General features: G+C 38.8%; 1 protein-coding gene and 1 non-coding gene across 4 annotated transcripts in view; one reads left to right on the top strand and one right to left on the bottom strand.

Moving 5' to 3' along the window:
* Positions 1 to 23350, bottom strand: part of MICU1 (mitochondrial calcium uptake 1) — a 274732-nt gene that overhangs the window by 242862 nt on the left and 8520 nt on the right. The gene's annotated exons all lie outside the window — the stretch shown is intronic.
* LOC118993519 (small nucleolar RNA SNORA51) lies at positions 15425 to 15556 on the top strand. Its single transcript, XR_005067872.1, has one exon. It is a non-coding gene; the product is annotated as a small nucleolar RNA SNORA51 (small nucleolar RNA).

Raw genomic sequence — 23350 nt, forward strand, 5'->3', positions numbered from 1 at the left:
GCCTGGTAAAATTAAAAAGGCTACAATACCCTGCACTGACAGAGATGTGGAGTGATGACAACTCTCATACTTAACATCGAGAGTATACATTGGCTCAATCCCTTTAGAAAAGTTTGATATTATCTTGATAAAGACATGAATACCTTTAACCCTATAATTTCACTGTAGAAAAATTTAAACATATCCAAAAGATATGTACAGGAGTATTCATAACAACACTATTTGTAATGAAAACTAGTAATAACCCCAATGTCCATCAATGTCTTTTTTATTTTCACCAAAGACATTTTGTCATTGCTTTTGAGAGACGGGGGGGTGGGGGCGGAGAGAGAGAAAGAAAAAGAGAGAGAGGAAGAGAGGAACATCAATGTGAGAGAGAAACATGGATCCGACACCTTCTTGCACAGGCCCTGACCAGGAATCAAACCTTTCAGTTTTACATTTTCATGACATTTAAAAAGATACTATTCAACCATAACTTTTAGGGATGTAAAACTTAAAGGAAAACTAAGAAATTGATCATCATAAAAGTCATAATAGGGGTTATCTCTGAAAAAAGAGAGAGAATTGTCATAGGAACATAACACGTGAGAGTGGAAGGATCTGAGGGCTGGCAATGTCCAAAGTCCTAATCTGGATAACAAACAAATAGAAGTTTACTTTATAATTATTCTTTAAATTGAACATTTCTTTTTTATACATTTTTACTTAAAAATAAAACTATTTAAAAAATGAGATAGGCAATTATGAAATAAGTTTTAGAAATATTTACATCCCCCCAAAATGCTTTACAAGTAACACACAATAAGTCTCACAAATACAATGTTGAGTAAAAAGGGAATCACAAAAATATGTATGGTTAGATTTCATCTATATAAAGCTCAAAAACTGGGAAAATAATTGTTTAGTGATACACATAATCATGATTATCACCAAAATTTCAGATGGTACTTTATCTGCTGAGGTTGAAGATGGCTATGATCAGGAAGGGGAACCTGGAAGACTCTAGGGTGATGAAGCGTTCTTTTGTATTCTGGATAATGGTTAGCTAAATAGTTCACTTTTATATTTATTCTTTAAAGTGTACAAAGATCCCATGTAGTCTCCTTTATGCTATAGCTCTATATGATGTATACTATATTTATGTAATATATGAGGTCTGTCTATAAAATATCCAGCCACGTACCATGAAAAATAGAGACATTTACTGAAGAAGGTGCAGGATACAAGAAACACTGTACATAGGACAATGACCCTTCAATCTCCTTCAAAGCAGGCACCTTGGGATCTCACACAGTTCTTCCAATTATCATCAGTTGCCCTGTCATATTTTCCTGAATCTCACTGATGGTCTTAAATCTTTTCCCTTTCAAAAGTGATTTTAGTTTTGGGAAAACCCAGATGTCACAGGGTGCCAGATCTGGGCTGTAAAGGTACTGAATCACCTGGGTAATTTGACGTTTTGCTAAAAAACCTTGCACAAATGATGTGTGAGCTGGCACGTTATTGTGATGATGCTGCCAATCACCAGTTGCCAATAGCTGCAGCCTTCTGAATTACAAACATAGTTTCCACGGAGGAATGTTAAAGCTTAATGCAAAATATGATGCAGATTCATTGTCTACTCAGTCATTCTGAACGCAACAGCCACAAACTGCACATCCTCACTCAACAGTGTCTACTGCCCTCACTGACTAGCACCGTGAAGTCATTACTGTTCACACATGCATATTCCAGTCCACTTTCCTTGGCTGCCAGGTTACATCAGTGTTGTGCAAGCCATCTTCATTATATTAACAACAGTTGGAGTTTTCCCGGACAGACCTTGTACATATATAAAATTCTTTTCTAATGACACTCAACCATTCAAAAGCTGTTACTGAGTTGAGTTAATTTAATCAAACAACAGAATAAACCTAAATGGCCTATATAAACCTATTACCACATTCTCATTTGTAATTTGCTAATCTGCTAGTTCACTCATTGCTAAAACTGTTGATTTGTTAATAAAGCTTTAACATGAAAATGTATAGCAAAAGTACTGGTTGACCTAGCCTAACTCTACAAAAGGCTGAGAATGATCCTAGAAAGAGTAAATTAAAAAATATATACTGATCAACAATAATGCATTATATAACACAGAGTTAGTATACTTTATGGGCTTCCCAATTAAATTAAAACCTCTAAATCCTACTGTGATATGTGAAATGATATGTGAAGCCAGAATGAAGGAATCAGTATTTAATAAAGACGCCACCTTGCATGTGCAGATATTTCTGTATTTTATAAGTGCTGCAATGAATACTCTCTCATTTGCATTATATTAAATTTTCAGATGTAAAAATGGGGCACCTGTATTAAAATATAGTAACAATTCCACGTCAAAATTAGGTGTGGATTTATGACATGTTACTCAGAGTCTCCTCCAACAGCAAAGAACTGATTAGCACTACAAGCCGATCTGTAAGATTAATGTATATTTCTGCCAAAGTCTCTTTCTGCATAAATAACAATTTCAGTGGAATTTTTTAAGCATTCACAGCAACAGACATCTTTACACCCTTTTATAACAATCTGTCTATATTTATGTCCTCTCTAGAAACAAACCTCCTAGGATGACAGCAATAGTATATATTTCATAAGATATTTTATTCCCTTTCTAACCTTTATTCCAACTTCTACTTACTCAGGTACTTTTTAAAAAAGATTTTCCCTTGCTTACATAAAATATTTTAAACTTTAGGATTTAATTAAAACCAAAGTTAGTACATCACAAATTAAAGTGCTACTAAACATGTAGAAAAGTTTACATTGTTATATTATTTTAAATTTATATACTTTTTAAGTTTATTTTTATTGTTGACACTATTACAAATGTCCCCATTCCTCACACTCCTTTGCCCTATCCTCTGGTCATCACTACACTGTTTCTATATCTATGGCTTATGCATATATGTCCTTTGGCTAATTCCTTCACCTTTTTATTTTGTTTTATTAAACTGAGGCCTAGAAAGTTAAGTGTCTTACTTAAGGTAATCTAATTAATTTAAACTAGATACCAGATTTTATTAACTTAACCCTATTGGCCATTAATTTTGAAGTCAGTCAGACCTATGATTCCTGACTTAGCAACCTGGTGCTTCCATAAAATAGGAATAATAACACAATGCAAACAGCTCTGAAGAGAAATAAATGAGACTTCCAGCCAAGATGGGGGCAAAGGTAGAAACCCTTCCCTTACTTATACAACCAAAAGGAGGATAACAACCAATTCAAAATCAATAAACAACCAGAAGTGCCAGGAAATCAAACTGCATGGAACTCCAACAACCAAGGAATTAAAGAAACAGTCAACCGAACCAACCAAACTAGTAAGATAGGTAGATGGAGAGAACCCACGGTTAGGCGGTGGACCATGCAGGCAGGGCTAGCTGAATGGTAAACTGAGACTCAGAGCTAACTGTGCATCAGGCAAAGGTTGCCATGAGGAAGAAACACCCAGTCTCACACGAAAATTCACTGGAAAGTGGGACTAGTGCCAAGCAGGCGAGTTGCAATGTTCCCACTCTGACCCCTCCCCCATAGACAGCCCTGCAGCTTAGCAAGGGGTGTTGCCCTTCCATGTAAATACCTAAGTCCCTGCCCCCTTACAACATAATAGGTGTGGTGAGACAAAAAAATATGGCCCAAATGAAAGAACAGAGCAAAACTCCAGAGAGAACTAAATGATGAGGAGATAGCCAACCTATCTGATGGAGAGTTCAAAGCCCTGGTAATCAAAATGCTCACAGAACTAACTGAGCTTGGTTGCAAAATGTAAGAGCAAATGAAAGATACCCAAGGTGAAATAAAGTAAAATATTCAGGTAACCAACAGTGACAGGAAGGAAACTGAAATTCAAATCAATGATTTGGAACCAAAGGAAGAAATAATCATCCACCGGAACAGAATTAAGAAAAAGAATTCAAAACAAAAAAAGAAGAAGAAGAGAGATTTAGGAACCTCTGGGACAACTTTAAATGTTCCCATATGCAAATTATAGGGCTGACAGAAGGAGAAGAAGAAGAGCAAAAAACCGAAAACTTATTTGAACAAATAATGAAGAAAAACTTCCTCAATCTGGCAAAGGAAATAGACTTCCAGGGAGTCCAGGAAGCTCAAAGAGTCTCAAACAAGTTGGACCCAAAGAGAAACACACCAAGGTACATTATCATTAAGTTACCCAAGATTAAAGGCAAAGAGAAAATCCTAAAAGAAGGGGGGAAAAATTACCTACAAAAGAGTTTCCATTACACTATCAGCTGATGTCTCAAAAGAAACCTTGTAGGCAAGAAGGGGGTGGAAAGAAGTATTTGAAGTCATGGAAGGCAAGGACCTACATCCAAGAATACTCTACTCAGCAAACCTTTCACTTAAAATGGAAGGGCAGATAAAGTGCTTCCCAGATAAGGACAAGTTAAAGGAGTTCATCATCACCAAGCCATTATTATAAGAAATGTTACAGGGACTTATCTAAGAAAAAGAAGATAAAAATATGAACAGTAAAATAAAAATAAATTCACAACTATCAACAAATGAACCTAAAAAATAAAAGAAAAACAATGAAAACAAAAACTAAGCAAACAACGAGAACAAGAACATATTCAGAGAAACAGACATCACGTGGAAGATTTTTAGTGGGCATGGGGAAGGGAAGAATGTGGAGGGAATTACAGGGAATAAGAAGCATAAAAGAAATAAAAGGCATTCAAATTTGAATGGTGGAAGCAAAACTATCATTGTTTGCAGATGACATGAGAGCGTACACATAGAACACCCTATAGACACCACCAAAAAAACTACTCAACCTAAAAAATGAATTTGGCAAAACAGCAGGATACAAAGTCAATATTCACAAATTGAAGGCATTTTTGTACACCAACAATAAAGTATTAGAAACAGAAATCAAGAAAAAAATCTCATTTGATATAGCAACAAGAAAAATAAAGTTACAAGGAACAAACCTATCCAAGGGTGTAAAAGACTCAGAAAACTACACAACACTGAAGAAAGAAATTAAGGAAGACAGAAACAAATGAAAGCATGCTATGTTCATGGATTAGAAGAATTAACATCATCAAATGTCCATACTACCCAAAGCAACTTACAGATTCAACACAATCTCTATTAAAGTACTAATGACATATTTTAGCTATAGAACAAACACTTCAGAAATTTATATAGAACCATAAACAACCCCGAATAGCTGTGGCAATTTTGCGAAAGAAGAACAAAGTAGGAGGGATCACAATACCTGATACCAAACTGCATTACAAGGCCACTGTAATGAAAACAGCCTGATACTGGCAATAAGAACAGACACATAGACAAATGGAACAGAATAGAGAGCCCAGAAATAAACCCAAGTCTCTATGATCAACTAATATTTGACAAATAAAGCAGCAGCATAAAATGGAGTAAAATTGCCTTTCAAAAAATGGTGTTGGGAGATCTGGACAGGTACATGCAAAAAAAAAATGAAACTTTGTCACCAACTTACACCATACACAAAAATAAATTCAAGGTAGGTAAAAGACTTAAATATAAGCCATGACATCATAAAAGCCCTACAGGAAAACATTGGCAGGAAAATCTCAGACATTTCACACAGCAATATTTTTACCAATATGTCCTCTAGAGCAAGGGACACAAAGGGAAGAATAAACAAACGGGGCCTCATTAAATTAAAAAGCTTCTGCATGCATAAAGAAAACAGCATTAAAATGAAAAAGAGAACCAACTCTTTGGGAAAACATATTTGCCAACAATATGGTAAAACCTTGATCAAACCTTGGACAAGGGACTTCCGCCAAGATGGAGGCATAGGTGGAAACACTGTGCATTCTCCCACAACCAAGTTTGAATACAACAAAGGTTTGGAGAACAAAGTTGCAGCCAAAGAACAGAAAATTGAACTATACGGAAGTCCGACAACAACGAACCATTAGACCAGACTGGTAAGAGGAGCGCAGCTAGCAGCAGAGCGGGGTCGGGCAGGAAAGATCCCCCGACCCAGGCACAAATGCAGTCCGGAACCATTTGGGGTGCGGGGCAGACTGACCGCGGTCACACATTCGCGCACAGTGAGACGGAATGCGCAGGCCCCAGTGGGTGAACCCAGTGGCGGAGGGCTGATGGCCGTGGCACATTCGAGTTCAGTAGGACAAAATGCACCGGCCCTGGTGATGGTGGCAGCTGTGGCACTTGTGGCGCCAGCGGCGGGAGGCGGCAAAGGCAACCGCCATTGCTCCTCTTTGATCCCGCTCCCACATACAGCGTCACAACTCAGCGACTGAATTGCCCTGCTCTGGTGAACACCTAGGGCTCCAATCCTGATACGTAACAGGCACGAACAGTCCAAAAGATGGCTCAAGAAGAACTCAAAGCCCCAGAGCCCATAAATCTAAGTGACCAGGAAATAGCCAGCCTCTCAGATGCACAGTTCAAAACACTGGTGATCAGGATGCTCACAGAACTGGTAGATTATAGTCACAAATTAGAGGAACATATGAAGGCTAAACTAATTGAAATGAAGGGAAATGCACAGGAAACCAATAGTGATGGAAAGGAAACTGGGACTCAAATCAATGGAATGGACCAGAAAGAAGAACAAAACATCCAACCAGAAAAGAATGAAGACATGAGAATTCAAAAAAATGAGGAGAGGCTTAGGAACCTCCAGGACATCTTTAAACGTTCCAACATCCGGATTATAGGGGTACCAGAAGGGGGAAAGAAACAGCCACGAGTGGAAAACTTATTTGAACAAATAATAAAGGAGAACTTCCCCAGTCTGGCAAAGGAAATAGACTTCCAGGAAATCCAGGAAGCTCAGAGAGTCCCAAAGAAGTTGGACCCAAGAAGGAACACACCAAGGCACATCATAATTACATTAGCCAAGACTAAAATGAAGGAGAGAATCCTAGAAGCAGCAAGGGATAAGGGGACAGTCACCTACAAAGGAGTACCCATCAGACTGTCAGCGGATTTCTCAAAAGAGACCTTACAGGCAAGAAGGGGCTGGAAAGAAGTATTCCAAGTCATGAAATCCAAAGACCTACAGCCAAGATTGCTTTATCCAGCAAAACTTTCATTTAGAATGGAAGGACAGATAAAGTGCTTCTCAGATAAGGTCAAGTTCAAGGAGTTCATCATCACCAAGCCCTTATTATATGAAATGCTAAAGGGACTTATATAAGAAAAAGAAGATGAAAAATATGAACAGTGAAAGGACAGCAAACTCACAGTTATTAACAACCACACCTAAAACAAAAGCAAACCAAGAAGACAGCTAGATCAGGAGTGGAACCATAGAAATGAAGAACACATGGAAGGTTAGCAACAGGGGAGTGGGAGGAGGAGAAGGGGGGAGAAGGTACAGAAAATAGTGTAGACAGTAGGTAGAAAATAGATAGGGGGGAGGGCAAGAATAGTGGGGGAAATATAGAATCTGAAGAACTTGAGACACATGGTTATAAACTAAGGGGGGGAGAATGGTGGGGGAGGGGGTGTGCAGGGTGGAGGGGAATGAAGGAGGGAATAGAACAACTGCAATGGTATAATCAATAAAATATATATATTTTAAAAAAAAACAAACCTTGGACAAGGGTTTGATCTCCAAAACATATAAAGAACTCACACAACTCCACTCCAGGAAGACAAACAACCCAATAAAAAACTGGGCAAAAGACTCAAACAGCTACTTTTCTAAGGAGGACATACATAGGGCTCAAAGACATATGAAAAGATGCTCAGCTTCACTAGCCATCAGAGAGATGCAAATTAAAACCACAATGACATACCACTTCACATAAGTCAGAATGGCCATAATAAAAAAATCAAGGAACAAGTGTTGGAGAGGGTATGGAGAAAAGGAAGCCTAGTGCACTGTTGTTGGGAATGCAGACTAGTCTAGCCACTGTGGAAAACTATGAAATTTCTTCAAAAAACTAAAAATGAAACTGCCTTTTGAGTCAGCAATTCCAGTGCTGGGATTCTATCCTAAGAATCCTGAAACACCAATCCAAAACAACCTATGCACCCCAATGTTCACAGCAGCACAATTTACAAGAGCCAAGTGCTAGAAGCAACCTAAGTGCCCCAGTAAATGAATGGATACAAAAACTATGGTACATTTATACAATGGAATACTATGCAGCAGAAAGAAAGGAGCTCTTACCCTTTGCGGCAGCATAGATGGAATGGGAGAGGATTATTCTAAGTGAAATAAGTCATGAGGTGAGGGACAAATACCATATAATCTTAGCTTTAAGTGGAACCTAATCAACAAAATAAACAAAGCAAGATTAGCCAGAGACATTGAAATAAAGAACAAACTGACAGTAACCAGAGGCGTGGAAGGAGAGGGAGAGGGAGAGGGATAGTGGGGGGAAAATGAGGAAGGGCCATCAAGGAACATGTATAAAGGATACATGGACAAAACCAAGGCGGGGTGAAAGCAGGGGAAAGGGGAGGAAATGGCTCAGATGGTGGAAGAGTTGTGGTAGGTAAATGCAGACAACTGTACTTGAACAACAATCAAATAATTTTTAAAAAAGAAGTGGGGACCTAAACACAAAGCTGGGCTCCCCAGCCTACAGCACTATAGCCAGAGAAGAACCCAACTAACATACACCTGTGAAAAGCAGCATGGCTTCTGTCAACCAGGGAGAGACAGCTGGTGATGCAGAGAGCCTCTTCAAGGGCCAACACAGAAAAAAAAATGCTTAATATGTTTTATTGATTACAGTCATCCCATTTCCGCCCCTTCATTCCCCTCCACCTACACACCCACTCACCCCATTCCCCCTCTTTAGTTCATGTCCGTGTATCACAAGTTCTTTAGATTCTGTATTTCCAACACAATTCTTATCCTCCCCCGTCTATTTTCTAATTACTATCTATGATACTTATTTTCTGTACCTTCTCCCAGCCCCTCCTCCCACTTCCCTGTTGCTAACCCTCCATTTGATCTCCATTTCTATGGTTCTGCTCCTGATCTAGCTGTCCACTTAGTTTGCTTTTGTTTTAGGTGTGGTTGTTAATAATTGTGAGTTTGCTGTCCTTTCACTGTTCATCTTTTTTAGCTTTTTTCTTAGATAAGTCCCTTTAACATTTCATATAATAAAGACTTGGTGATGATGAACTCCTTGAATTTGACCTTATCTGGAAAGTTCTGTATCTGCCCTTCCATTCTAAATGAAAGCTTTGCTGGATAGAGCAATCCTGGATGTAGGTCTTTGGATTTCATGAATTGGAATACTTCTTTCCAGCCCCTTCTTGCCTGTAAAGTCTCTTTTGGGAAATCCACTGTCAGTCTGATGGGAACTCCTTTGTAGGTGACTGTCCCCTTATCTCTTGCTGCTTCTAGAGTTCTCTCCTTCATTTTAATCTTGGCTAATGTACTTATGATGTGCCTTGGTGTGTTCCTTCTTGGGTCCAACTTCTTTGGGACTCTCTGAGCTTCCTGGATTTCCTGGAAGTCTATTTCCTTTGCCAGATTGGGGAAGTTCTCCTTTATTATTTGTTCAAATAAGCTTTCCACTGGTGGCTGTTCCTCTTCCCCTTCTGGCATCCCTATAATTCGGATGTTGCAACGTTTAAAGATGTCCTGGAGGTTCCTAAGCCTCTCCTCATTTTTTTGCATTTGTTTCTTCCTTCTTTTCTGTTTGGTTGTTTCTTTCTTCCTTCTGGCCCACTCCCTTGATTCGAGTCCCAATTTCCGTTCCATCACTATTGGTTTCCTGTGCATTTCCCTTCATTTCAATCAGTTTAGCCTTCATATGTTCCTCTAATTTGTGGCTAAAATCAACCAATTCTGTGAGCATCCTGATCACCGGTGTCTTGAACTTTGCATCTGATAGGTTGGCTATTTCTTGGTCACTTAGAATTATAGGCTCTGGGGCTCTGAGCTGTTCCTGAGTCATAATGTTTGCTCTGTTCGCACCTGTTATGTTTGAGGGGTGGAGCCTTAGGTGTTCACCCAGCTGCTGGGTTGTGACACTGTATGTGGGGGCGGGGTCAGAGAGGGAAAAATAATGGTGCTTTGCTCCACTCCGCCCTCTCTCAGATTTCTGTTCCCTCTGTGGTTTCCCACAAGCAAATTGGGCCCCTCTGGTGCTGGTTCCCGGGTATGTTGGCCCGTGTACTCTCCAGGACCCTGTGGGTCTCTCCAACGAACTCTCCGTGGGCCTTGGAGCCTCTTCCGGCCCCTCGACACCAAGAAAGTCTTTCCAGTTGGTCCTTTCAGGCTCTAATTCCCCCTGCCCTAGCCTGAGTGGTCTGTCTCACTGTTCGTTCCTTCACTTGGTTTATCTGCGTGCGAATGTGTGACCACAGTCAGCCAGCCGCCCTGCGCCCTCACTGGGTCCACCCGTCACCACCCATGCCTGGGATCCACCAACTGCCTCTGACTCCGATCCTGGGTTGGTCTGACAGAACTGTCTTTCCAGTCTGGCCCCACTCCGGCGCTGACTCCGCCCCTCTTACCAATCTGGCTGAGTGGTTTGTTGTTGTCGGACTTCTGTACAGTTCAAGTTTCACTGTTTTGGCTGCGTTTTTGTTTCTAAAACTTAGCTCTCTTTAAATTTAGTTGTGGGAGGGGGCACAGTATTTCCACCTACACCTTCATCTTGGCCAGAAGTCCAGGAAATTTCAACTGTAGTCACTTACCCTGGGCTCCACCATAGGGAGGGCAGAGTGTACTAGAGATGCTTAGGGAAAATCTGGGTTTGGTGGCTCCTGGGAGAGAGATTAAGAGCAGCCACCAGATCCCTGTGCTGAGTCATTCCCCATAATATAGGAGGGCATCTTTCTCAGGCAGAGCACTTCTCTCCAAGTGCATCAGCCTGAGGGGAAGCAGTAGCCCTGCCCACAGGAATTACTCTGCTCAACACTGTAGTGCTTAAGCTAGGCTGATGATTATAGCTTGAGGCTATATAACTGATTAGTTAAACAACTAAGGTAGAAAATAGAAAGAAGAAGCCAAAATGGGAAGACAAACACAACCCAAATGAAAGAACAAGAGAATTCTCTAGGAGAAAAACTAGATGAAATAGAGCAAACAATTTATTAAACAGAGTTTAGAGTAATGATTATATGGATACTCAATAGCATGAAAAAAGACACAGAAACCATAAAAAGGACCAGTCAGAAATAAAGGATGCAAAATCTGAAGTAAATAACACAATAGAAGGAATAAACAGTAGGCTAGATGAAGCAGAGGATCGAATCAGTGATTTGGAAGACAAGGTAGAAAAAAAACCACAGGCAGAGCAGCAAAAAGAAAAGAGAATTTTAAAAAGTGATGAGAGCTTAAGAAACATTTTGGACAACATGAGGCATAACAACATCCACATCATGGGAATACCAAAAGGAGAAGAGAGCAAGCAAGGGATTGAGAACCTATTTGAAGAAATAATGAAGGAAAACTTCCCTAACCTGGTTAAGGAAAAAGACACACAAGTCCAGGAAGCTCAGAAAATCCAAAACAAGTTGGGCCCAAAGAGACCTACCCCATGACACATCACAAGTAAAATGATGAGGCTTGAAGAGAAGGAGAACAATCCTAAAAGCTGCAAGAGAAAATCAGGTAGTTACAAAGGAGCACCAATTTGACTATTACCTGATTTCTCAAGATAAACATTTCAGGACAGAAGGAAGTGGCATGAAATATCCAAGGTAATGAAAAGCAAGGACCTACAACTAAGGCTACTTTACCCAGGGAGGCAATCATTTATAATTGAAAGAGAAATAAGGAACTTCCCAAACAAGAAAAAGTTAAAGGAGTTTGTTAACACCAAACCAATTCAGCAACAAATGTTAAAGGGCTTATTTTAACAGGAGGAAAAAGAGGGGAAAAAAGCAGAAGAAAATAGTCTAAAAATAAAATTGCACTAAATACATCTATCAATAATCACCTTAAATGTAAATGGCCTAAATGCTCCAACCAAAAGACATTGGGTAGCTAAATGGGTAAGAAAACAAGACCCATATATATATATATATACTGCCTTCAAGAGATCCAACTCAGATCAAAAGATGTGCACAAACTAAAAGGGACAGAAAAGATATTTCATAGAAATAGAAAAGAATAAAAAGCTGGGGCGCAGTACTTATACCCAACAAAATAGACTTTAAAACCAGAGTATAGTAAGAGACAAAGAAGGATACTACCTAATGATAAAGGGACAATACAACACAGGGGTATAACCCTAGTAAACATTTACACAGCCAACGAAGGAGCCCTTAAATATGTGAAGCAAATCTTGATGGACATAAAGGGAGAAAAAAACATAAGTATGGTCATAGTTGGGGATTTTAACATCTCTATGACTGCAATGAATAGATCTTCCAGGCAGAAAATCAACAAGGACACAGCAACCTTAAGTGACACACTAAATCAAATGGATTTAATTGACAGCTTCAAAGCCTTTTCCCCCGAAACAGCAAAATATACATACTTACTAAGTGCACATGGAACACTAGAACAGACCACATGGTAGGACACAAAACAAGTCTCAATAAGTATAAGACTGAAACCATGAAGCATCTTCTCTGACCACAATGCTATGAAACTAGAAATCAACCACAAGAACACTGAAAAACATGCAAAGACATGGCAGTGAAATAACATGTTATTAAACAATGAATGGGTCAACAAGGAGATCAAGGAAGAAATTAAAAGATACTTTGAAACAAATGAAAATAAGGACACAACAATTCAAAATGTATGGTAAACTGGGAAAGCAATCCTTAGAGGGAAATTCATAGCATTCTAGCCTATCTCAAAATAAATAAATAAAAGAGAAAAAAAAAGCTTAAACAATCTAACTTCATACTTAAAAGAACTTGAAAAGAACAACATACAAATCCCAAGGTGAGTTAGAAGGAAATAATAAAGAACAGAGTAGGAATAAATGAAACAGAGTCTAAAAAAAGAAACAAAAGATCAATGGATCTAAATTGGAGAGGAAGAAGTAAAACTATCATTATTTGCAGATGACATGATACTGTACATAGAGAACTCCAAAGATTTCACCAAGAAACTACTTGAACTAAAAACAGAATTCAGCAAAGTACCAGGATACAAAATTAATATCCAGAATTCTGTTGCATTTCTATATGCCAATAATAAACTAACAGAGTCAAATTAAAGAAAACAATCTTTTCACAATTTCTACAAAAAGAATAAAATACCTAGGAATAAACCTAATCAAGGAAGTAAAAGACCTGTATTTGGAAAATTAGAAGACACTGAGGAAAGAAACAGAAGACACAGGCCTGGCTGGTGGAGCTCAGCGGATTGAGTGTTGGCATACAAACCAAAGGGTTGCTGGTTCCATTTCTAGTTGGGGTGCATGCTTAAGTTATGGGCCAGGTCCCCAGGTGGGGGCATGCAAGAGCAACCAGTTGATGTTTCTCTCCCACATCAATGTTTCTCTCCTTCTATCCCCTCTTCTCTCCCCCTTCTCTAGAAATAAATTAAAATCTTTAAAAAAAAAACCAAGAAATAGAAGATACAAATACATGAAAGCACATACTGTGTTCATAGATACGAAAAATTAACATCAGTAAAATGTCCATACTACCCAAAGCAATCTGTAGATTCAACACAATTCCTGTCAAGATTCCAATGATGTATTTTACAGAACTAGAATACACATTTCAAAATGCATATGGAACCACCAAAGGTCCTGAATAGCAAAAGCGATTCTGAGAAAAAAATACAAAGTTAAGGAATCACTGTATAACATCAAACTATACTATAAGGTCATAGTAATCAAAACAGCCTGTTGCTAGCATAAAAACAAACACACAGATCAATGGAACAGAATACAGGGCCCGGAAATAAACCCACACCTTTATAGTCAATTAATATTCAATAAAGGAAGAAAAAAGCACATATGATAGGCTAAAGTTGGTTTATTCAATAACTGGTGTTGGGAAAATTGGGCGGATACATGAAAAAAAAGAAACTAGACCACCTTTTTATACTATACACAAGAATACATTTAAAATGGATCAAAGACTTAAATGTTAGACCCCAAACTATATAAACTATAGAGGCAAACTCAGGCAGCAAAATCTCAGACAAAGCTCATAGCAGTATTTTATTGGATATATCTCCCAGGTAAGGGAAACATAAGAAAAAATGGAACTATATTAAACTAAAAGTTTTTGCACAGTAAAGGAAATCATCAACAAAATAAAAAGACAGACCACAGAATGGGAGAACATATTTGCTGAAACATCTGAGAAGGGGTTAATATCCAAAATTTATACGGAACTTCTAAAACTCAACACTAAAAAGACAAACCCAATTAAAAAATGGGCAAAGGACCTGAATAGACACTTCTTTTTTTTTTTAAAGATTTTATTTATTTATTTATTTATTTATAGAAGGGAAGGAGAGAGGGAGAGAAACATCAATGTATGGTTGCCTTTCGTGCGCCCCCTGCTGGTAGTTGGCCTGCAAGGAACCCGTTTGCAACCCAGGCATGTGCCCTGACTGGGAATCGTGAATAGACAATTCTTAATGAGGACAGACAGATGACCAACAGATACATGAAAAGAAGCTCAACATCACTAATCATCAGAGAAATTCAAATTATTAATTATTTATTTTAATTGTTGTTCAAGTACAGTTTTCTGTCCTTTATCCCCATCCCAGCCCACCCCCCCCCTTGTTATTGTCCATGTGTCCTTTATACTACTTCCTTCAAATGCTTCCCCCCTTCCCCTGAAATTCCCTCCCCTCTCCCCTCTGGTCACTGTCAGCCTGTTCTAAATTTCAGTGTCTTTGGCTATATTTTACCTGTTTGTTTGTTTTGTTGATTAAATTCCTGTTAAAGGTGAGATTATATGGAACTCAAAAGCATTTTGCTAAGCGAAATAAGCCAGGCAGTGAAAGACAAAAGAGAAATTCAAATTAAAACTATGATGAGATACCATCTCACACCTGTCATAATGGCTATCAGCAACAAATCAACAAACAAGTGCTGGCAAGGATGTGGAGAAAGGGGAACATTTTTGCACTGTTGGTGGGAATGCAGATTAGTGAAGCCACTGTGGAAAGCAGTATGGAAATACCTCAAAAAATTAAAAATGGATCCGCCTTTTGACCCAGCTATCCCACTCCTGGAAATATAGCCAAAGGAACCCAGACACTAATTCAAAAGAACATAAGCACCCACCCCTATGTTAAATGCAGCATCATTTACAATCACCAAGATATGGAAGCAACCCAAGTGTCCATCAGCAAATGAATGTATAAAACAATTATCGGACATTTATACAATGGAATACTAATTGGCCATAAAAAGAAAAGATTTACACTTTAATATGCTTAAGTGTATACACTATACACTTTAAAATGCTTAAAATGGGCCTCCTGGTGCTTACCACAGGCTGGGTTCTTACAGTGTCTGTACAGGAAGAAGAGGCAGAGGAAACCCACCCCATAAACACCTCAGCCCAGGCCCTTTGCCTGATCTGTATTGTGAATGGGGGCACATGGGAAAATAAATAAATAAAATGCTTAAGATGGTAAATTTTATGTTATTTGTATTTTAGCACAATAAAAAATAGCAAAAAAGAAATTCTGATACATACTACAATATCGATGAACCTTAAAGATATTATGTTAGGTAAAATAAGCCAGTTGCAAAGACGAATACTTTATGACTCAACTTTCATGAGGTACTTACAGTAGTGAAATTCATACAAATAGAAAGTAGAATGGTAATGCCACAGACTGGGGGTAAGAGTTATTGTTTAATGGATATAGAATTTTCTGTTTGAAAAGGAAATACAAGTTCTGAAAATGAATGGTCGTAAACAGTTGTACAACAATGCAGATATACGTAATGCCTCCCAATTATACACCTAAAAATGGTTAAAATAGGAATTTTTAAAATTGTGCTATAATACACATAAAATTTACCATTTTAACCACTTTTAAGCATACAATTTCATTACATTAAGTATACTGACCACATTGTACAATAACAGCACAATCCTAACTTTTGACAAGAACAGAGCAACTGTATTGCAGCATTTTTCAAATTATAAATGTAGCTAATTGCTTCCTTGTAGCATGGTTTAAATTGTTTCTCTAATCTTTTCATTTCCTGTAATCTGGAAGTTATATCTAAAAGCTTGACTGGAGTCAAATTAAGTACTTTTAGCAAGAACTCTTAAGATTATTTTGTGTACTTCATGACCCTTGGTTTAAGTTTTATTCTCCAATGTCAAATTTGCTATTAATCTCATCCATGTATTTTTTTAAAATCTCAGACATTGTAGTTTCCATCTCTGCAGGTTTGTTATGGGTCTTTTTAAAGTATCGTCCATGTTTCTGTTTAACATATTCAATCTTCTAGTGTCATGAGCATATGGAATACAATTATAAATTATAAACATTGTTTTAACATTCCTCTCTACTAATTCTATCACCGGTGTCACTTCTATTTCAGTTTTGATTTTTTTCTCATCATTATGGGTCATATATTCCTGTACTTTTTTATGTCTAGTAATTTTTTATTGGATGCCAGACACTGAATTTCACCTTGTTGGGTGCTGGATATTTTTGTATTCCTGTAACTACTCTTGGGCTTTCTTTTAGGACACAATTCAGTAACTTGGAAACAGTTCTGAATGACTCCTTCAGTTCTTGCTTTTCATCTCGGGCTGGCCAGAGGGCATATAGTTTAAGGCCAGTTCATTTCACTACTAAGGAAAAATCTTTCTGAGTACTCTACATAATGACATGTTAAGACATTTTCCACTCTGGCTGATTGGAAAAAACACTATTCCTGCCTCTCTTTACAAGAACCCCTATTGTCCCTAATCTTTTCAACTGTTGTTTTTTTTTCCCCCTAGCCTTGGGTTTCCTCACACATATGCACTGATCAGTTCTCATAGGTGAATATTTGAGGAGAAGCATTTGGGAATCTTGGAAATCCTTCCTCCTTTCAGTTCTCTAATCTTCAGGATTCTTCACTGAAAACTCCAGCAGCCTTGGTCTCCCCAGACTCCAATTCTGGGAGACCACTGTGGTCAGCCTGCAGATGGGAAATTCTTTCTAAGCTGCAAGTCAAACCAGTCATAAAGCTTACATGATTTGTTACCCATCTCTCAGGAATCATTCTGCTTTGTTGCAGTGTCCGAAATCCAGGAAACCACCGTTTTGGTTTACTTTGACGTTTTCGCTGTTTCGGGTAGGAAGGTAAATATGGCCCCTGTTATTCCTTCTTCACCAGAAATGTAAATTAAGACCAATTTTTATGTCCCTTTTCTTCCTCTTTGTCTTTGTGAATTATTTTAAAGTAACCCTCTGACATCGTATCATTTCACTGCTACATATTTTAGTATTTAGTATGTCTCTCCAGGTAGAGGAAGGAAGATGGCGACGGAGTAGGATGGAGCAGATTCCATTTCCTGTACACATGGGAGAAAATCCTAGCAGATCTACTGAGGAACAGCACAAACAGCCAACAGTTCCCCAGCACTTACGAAAATAAGAGGCCAGAGATTGTGGCAGACACTGAAGGACCAGACAGTAAGGAGACAACTGCAGGTCAGTGGGGTCTCGGGGACTGGAGCAAAAACAAGAGCAGCGGTGGTGGCAGCCGGCACCCGGTGGCCTCAGTCTGCAACCAGCACCCAGTGGCCTTGGCTGGTGACCAGTGCCCGGTGCATCTGCCATGGGAGCCCTGGCACCAGCAGCCTTGGTTGGTGACCAGCGCTGGGGGCGTCTGCCACAGACTCTTCCGGAGCCCCAGTACCCGGCGGGTCTATGGCAGATTCTTTGGGAGCCTTGGGCCTGCTGCAGGGTCCTTGAGAGAGAGCCAGGTCACCAGCTCCCTCCCTCCCCATCTAAGCAAGGATGGGCAACACCAGGCAGAGACCTTTCTGCTTGAGCTTACAGAGAGGGTAACAAGGACAAAGGGCCATGTTCAACCGTGGACTTTGTGGTCGCAAGCCTGGGAGAACTGAGAGGCGCACTGTAGGGCTCTGACTCCGATAGTCACCAGTCTGGCTGGGGGATAAGGCTGTGCTGAGAGGCAGGCTTTCTGGAGAAATTTTTTTGGAAAGTAAACTGAAGGATTCTCCTGAGGCAGCAGCTTGGCCTGCTCCCCACCCAGCCTGGCAACAATCCAGAGGATGGACGGAAGCCCCTGAGTTCCCCCACAGAACTGGGAAGGACTGTGCCAGATCCCATGAGACCCAGGCAGCCTGGCTGGTGCACATGCCTGCACCCCAGCCCACAAAGAGGACCCCGGGAAAAAGTGCTCTGAAAGGAACCTAGATCGCCTTCATGGGGCACTGGGGAGAGGCGCCAGGCTAGCTCTTGGGAGAGCACTCACAGAAAGACCACACCAATCAACCCTCAGCCTGCTGCAGAAAAACTAGTTTGGCCAGTTTGAAACCAGTAAGAGATTTTTTTGGGTGTTTTGTTTTTTAAGTTATCTTGTATATCCTTTTAATTTTATTATTATTTTATCTTTCAATACTTTTTTCCTCTCCTTTCTTTTTTCCTGTTTTATTCCTTCTTCCTTTCTTTCCAAACGTAATGCTTTTTCCTCCCCCTTCTCCTGCCTTTTTTTTGTTTGTTTCTTTGTTTTCTTTTACCCACAAGGGACACAAACAACTTGGAACCACGAAAAGACCAGAGCTGGACCCCAAGAGGGGGCATCCCAACAGTAGAGGCAGAGAGACCACAGAGAGACCAATTTCACTTTGCTATAGCAGAGAAGCCACAACTTGCTGCATATTTGTATTATTGTTATTTTTTTATTATTCTCACTTCTTTTATATTTTAATAGTATCTTTGCATTCCTCCTCTTTTTGTATAGGCTTCTTAGCCTTGGCTGGTTATATTGTATCATTTGACAGGTTCCCCCTGTTCTCTCCTCCACAGTGTATTGCTAATTTTCTAGACTTCATGCCATTTGTTTTCCTTTAGCACACTACCCAAAGTTCTATACCCCCTATTCATGTTATCCATATCACATAGAGTCTGTCATATGACTGTTGCTCTAATATTATTGTAAATAATAGCTGTTCTATACAACTGTAAATACTTCACAACACACCTCCCGGATCTTAGCTCACTTTACAGGTTCCTGAATTCTATTACTGTAGTGATTAACTCTATTTGCTCACACATTACACCTATTTACTATTCTTTACTCTCACCTTTCCTCAAAATCTGACCGCCTGCAACCTCACTGCTTTCTAGATCCAACTCACAAGCCTTCCCTCCCCAACAAGACTTATCTTTTATCCATCCTTTCTTAAAAGTGACAAGTTGGGCTGAAGATTACGGTTAACACTATATATGGCCTAAATATCTTCTATCTCTTCTCTACCTGCTGTGACCGTAAATATCATAAATACTCTCCTGCTGTCATAAACCATTTTGCCTCCCCCTCCAACTGATCACACACACACACACACACACACACACACACAAAAGGAGTAGGAGGAAGTGGAGAACATCAAGATACCTGTAGGAGACTGCACCACTAAATCTCACAGGTATTTCACCACAGAAGTTCACACCATAAACCCAGGGAATCAGAACAGATCAATTTAAGAAGCTGAGGCCAACAAGAAGAGCATCACAAAAAATGGGAAGACAAAGAAACAATCCCCAAATGAAAGAAAAGGAGGAAGGCTCAGAAAGAATGTTAGATAAAATAGAGGCAAGTCAACTATCAGATATTGAATTCAAAGCACTGGTTACCAGGAAGTTCAAAGAGCTCACAATGAGCTACCAGAAACTACAGGGGAGCTACAATGAACTCTCCGCAAACTATACCAGCATGAAAAAGGAAATAGAAACTATCAGCAAAGGCCAAGAGGAAATGAAGAATACAATTTCTGAACTGAAGAACACAGTAGAAGGAATCAAAAGTAGGATCAATGAAGCAGAAGATTGGATCAGTGAGTTAGAGAACAAAGTAGAAAAAAACTCCCAGAACGAGCAAGAAAAAGAAAAGAGGGTCAGAAAGAATGAAGAGGGATTAAGAGAAATGCAAGACAATATGAAACATAATAATATCTGAACAATAGGGATACCAGAAGGAGAAGAAGAAAAACAAGGGATAGAAAACCTATTTGAAAGAGTAATAAGGGAAAACTTCCCTAATTTGATGAGAAAGTCACACAAATCCAGGAATCACAGAGAGTCCCATTCAAGAGGAACCCAGAGGCCCACTTCAAGACACATCATCATTAAAATGGCAAAATTCCAAGACAAAGAGAGAATCCTAAAGGCAGCAAGGGAGAAAAAGGAAGTAACATACAAGGGAGCCCCAATAAGGTTAGCTACTGACTTCTCAATGGAAACACTCCAAGCAAGAAGAGAATGGCAAGAAATATTCCAAGTAATGAAAACCAGAGGCCTGCAACCAAGGCTACTTTACCCAACAAGGCTCTCAATCAAGATAGAAGGCCAAATAAAGAGCTTCCAAGAAAAAAGAAGTCTAAAAGAATATGCCTCCACCAAACCAGCTCTACAAGAAATACTAAAAGGACTGCTTTAAGGAAAGGAAAGAAAAGAGAGAGACAGAGAGGAACATAGGTACAAAAATGGCAATGAATAAGCAACTATTAATAATAACCTTAAACGAAAATAGATTAAATGCTCCAATCAAAAGACACAGAATTGCTGAATGGATAAAAAAGCACGACCCACACATATGCTGCCTACAAGAGACCCACCTCAGGACAAAAGACCCACACAGACTAAAAAAATGAAGGGCTGGAAACAAATTTTCCAAGCAAATGGACAAGAAAAAAAAGCCAGGGTAGCAATACTCATATCAGACAAAATAAGACTTCAAAAAAAGGGCTATAAAGAGAGACCCAGAAAGTCACTTCATAATACTCAAGGGAAGAATCCACCAAGAAGACATTAACATCATAAATATTTATGCACCCAACATAAGAGTACCCAAATATATAAAGAAAGTCTTAGAGGACTTCAAGAAAGACATTGATAGCAACACAATTATAGTAGGGGATATAAACACCCCACTGTCAAAAACGGACAGATCTTCCAAACAAAATATCAACAAAGATACTGTGGCATTAAACAACGCCCTCGATGAAATGAACTAACTGATATATACAGAGCCCTTCATCCCAAAGAAGCTAAATACACATTCTTTTCAAATGCACATGGAACATTTTCAAAGAGACACCATGCAATAGGACACAAAACAAGCCTCAACAAAGTCAAGAAAATTGAAATCATACCAAGCATTTTCTCTGACCACAAGAGACTGAAACTGAAAATCAACTCCAAAGGAAAAAATCCAAAACACCCACAATCATGGAGATTGAATGGCATGCTATTAAACAACAATGGGTCAAGAATGAAATTAGCAAAGAAATCAAAAGGTTTCTGGAAACAAATGAAAATGAACTCACAACAACCCAAAACTTATGGGACACAGCAAAGGCAGTCCTGAGAGGGAAGTTCATAGCAATACAGGCCTATCCAAAAAAGACAGAAACATCTCAAACAAACAACCTAACCCTACACCTACAAGAACTCAAGTAACAACAACAAAGACAGCCCAGAGCAAGTAAAAGGACGGAAGTAACCAAGATCAGAGCAGAGTTAAATGACATAGAGACTAAAAGCACAATTCTAAGGATCAATGAATCCAGGAGCTGGTTTTTTGAGAAGATAAACAAAATCAACAAGCCATTAAGTAGGCTCATCAAGAAAAGAAGAGAGAGGACCCAAATAAACACAATAAGAAATGAAAGAGGAGAGATTACAACTGATACCACAGAAATAGAAGGAATTGTAAGAAATTACTATGAACTGTATGCCAAGAAATTCGAAAACCTAGGTGAAATGGACAAATTTCCAGAAAAATATAATCTTCCAAAAGTCAGTGAAGAAGGAGGAGAAATCCTGGACAGACCAATAACAGCAGATGAAATTGAAGAATTAATCAAAAAACTCCCATCACACAAAAGCCTTGGACCAGATGGTTTTACAGGAGAATTCTACAAAGCTTTAAGGAAGAGCTAACCCCTAATCTTCACAGACTATTCCAAAAAATCCAAAATGATGGAAGACTCCCAACCTTTTTTTATGAAGCCAGCATTATCCTAATTCCAAAACCAGATAAAAACACAACAAAGAAAGAAAACTTCAGGTCAATATTGCTGATGAACATAGACGCTAAAATCCTCAACAAAATATTGGCGAATCACATCCAACAATACATTGAAAAAATCATACACCATGACCAAGCGTGATTAATCCCAGGGAAGCAAGGATGGTTCAATATTTGTGAAACAGTAAATGTAATACATAACAAAAGCAAAGACAAAAATCACATGATCATATCAATAGATCCAAAAAGTTTTTGATAAGGTACAGCACCCATTTATGATAAAAACACTCAGCAAAGTGGGAATAGAGGGAGCATTCCTCAATATAATAAAGGCCATATATGAGAAACCTACAGCCAGCATCACACTCAATGGGCAAAAACTAAACTCTTTTCCACTAAGATCAGGAACAAGACAATGTTGTCCACTTTCACCATTTATATTCAATATAGTATTGGAAGTTTTAGCCACAGCAATCAGACAAGAAAAAGAAATAAAAGGCATCCAAATTGGAAAAGAGAAAGCAATACTGGCATTGTTTGAAGATGACATGATAGCGTACATGGAAAATCCTATAGACTCTACCCAAAAACTGCTCGATGTAATAAATCAATTTGGCAAAAGAGCAGATACAAAGTCAATATCCATAAATCAAAGGCATTTTTGTATACTAACAATCAATCAGCAGAAGTAGAAATCAAGAAAAAAATCCCATTTGATATAACAAAAACAAAAATAAAATATCTGGGAATAAACCTAACCAAGGAGGTAAAAGATCTGTATTCAGAAAACTACACAACACTGAAGAAAGTAATCAAAGAAGACATAAACAAATGGAAATATATACCGTGTTCATGGACTGGAAGAATTAACACATCAAAATATCCATACTACCCAAAACAATTTACAGATTCAATGCAATACCTATTAAAGTACCAATGGCATATTTCACAGACACAGAACAAACACTTCAAAAATTTATATGAAACCATAAAAGACCCCAAATAGCAGCCCCAATTTTGAGAAAGAAGAACAAAGTAGGAGGGATCAAAACACCCGATACCAAAGTGTATTACAAGGCCATTGTAATCAAAACAGCCTGGTACTGGCATAAAAACAGGCACATAGACCAATGGAACAGAACAGAGAGCCCAGAAATAAACCCAAG

Source organism: Sturnira hondurensis, unplaced genomic scaffold, assembly GCF_014824575.4.
Source record: "Sturnira hondurensis isolate 20B ecotype Veracruz unplaced genomic scaffold, ASM1482457v3 Scaffold0008761, whole genome shotgun sequence".
Lineage (NCBI taxonomy): Eukaryota > Metazoa > Chordata > Mammalia > Chiroptera > Phyllostomidae > Sturnira > Sturnira hondurensis.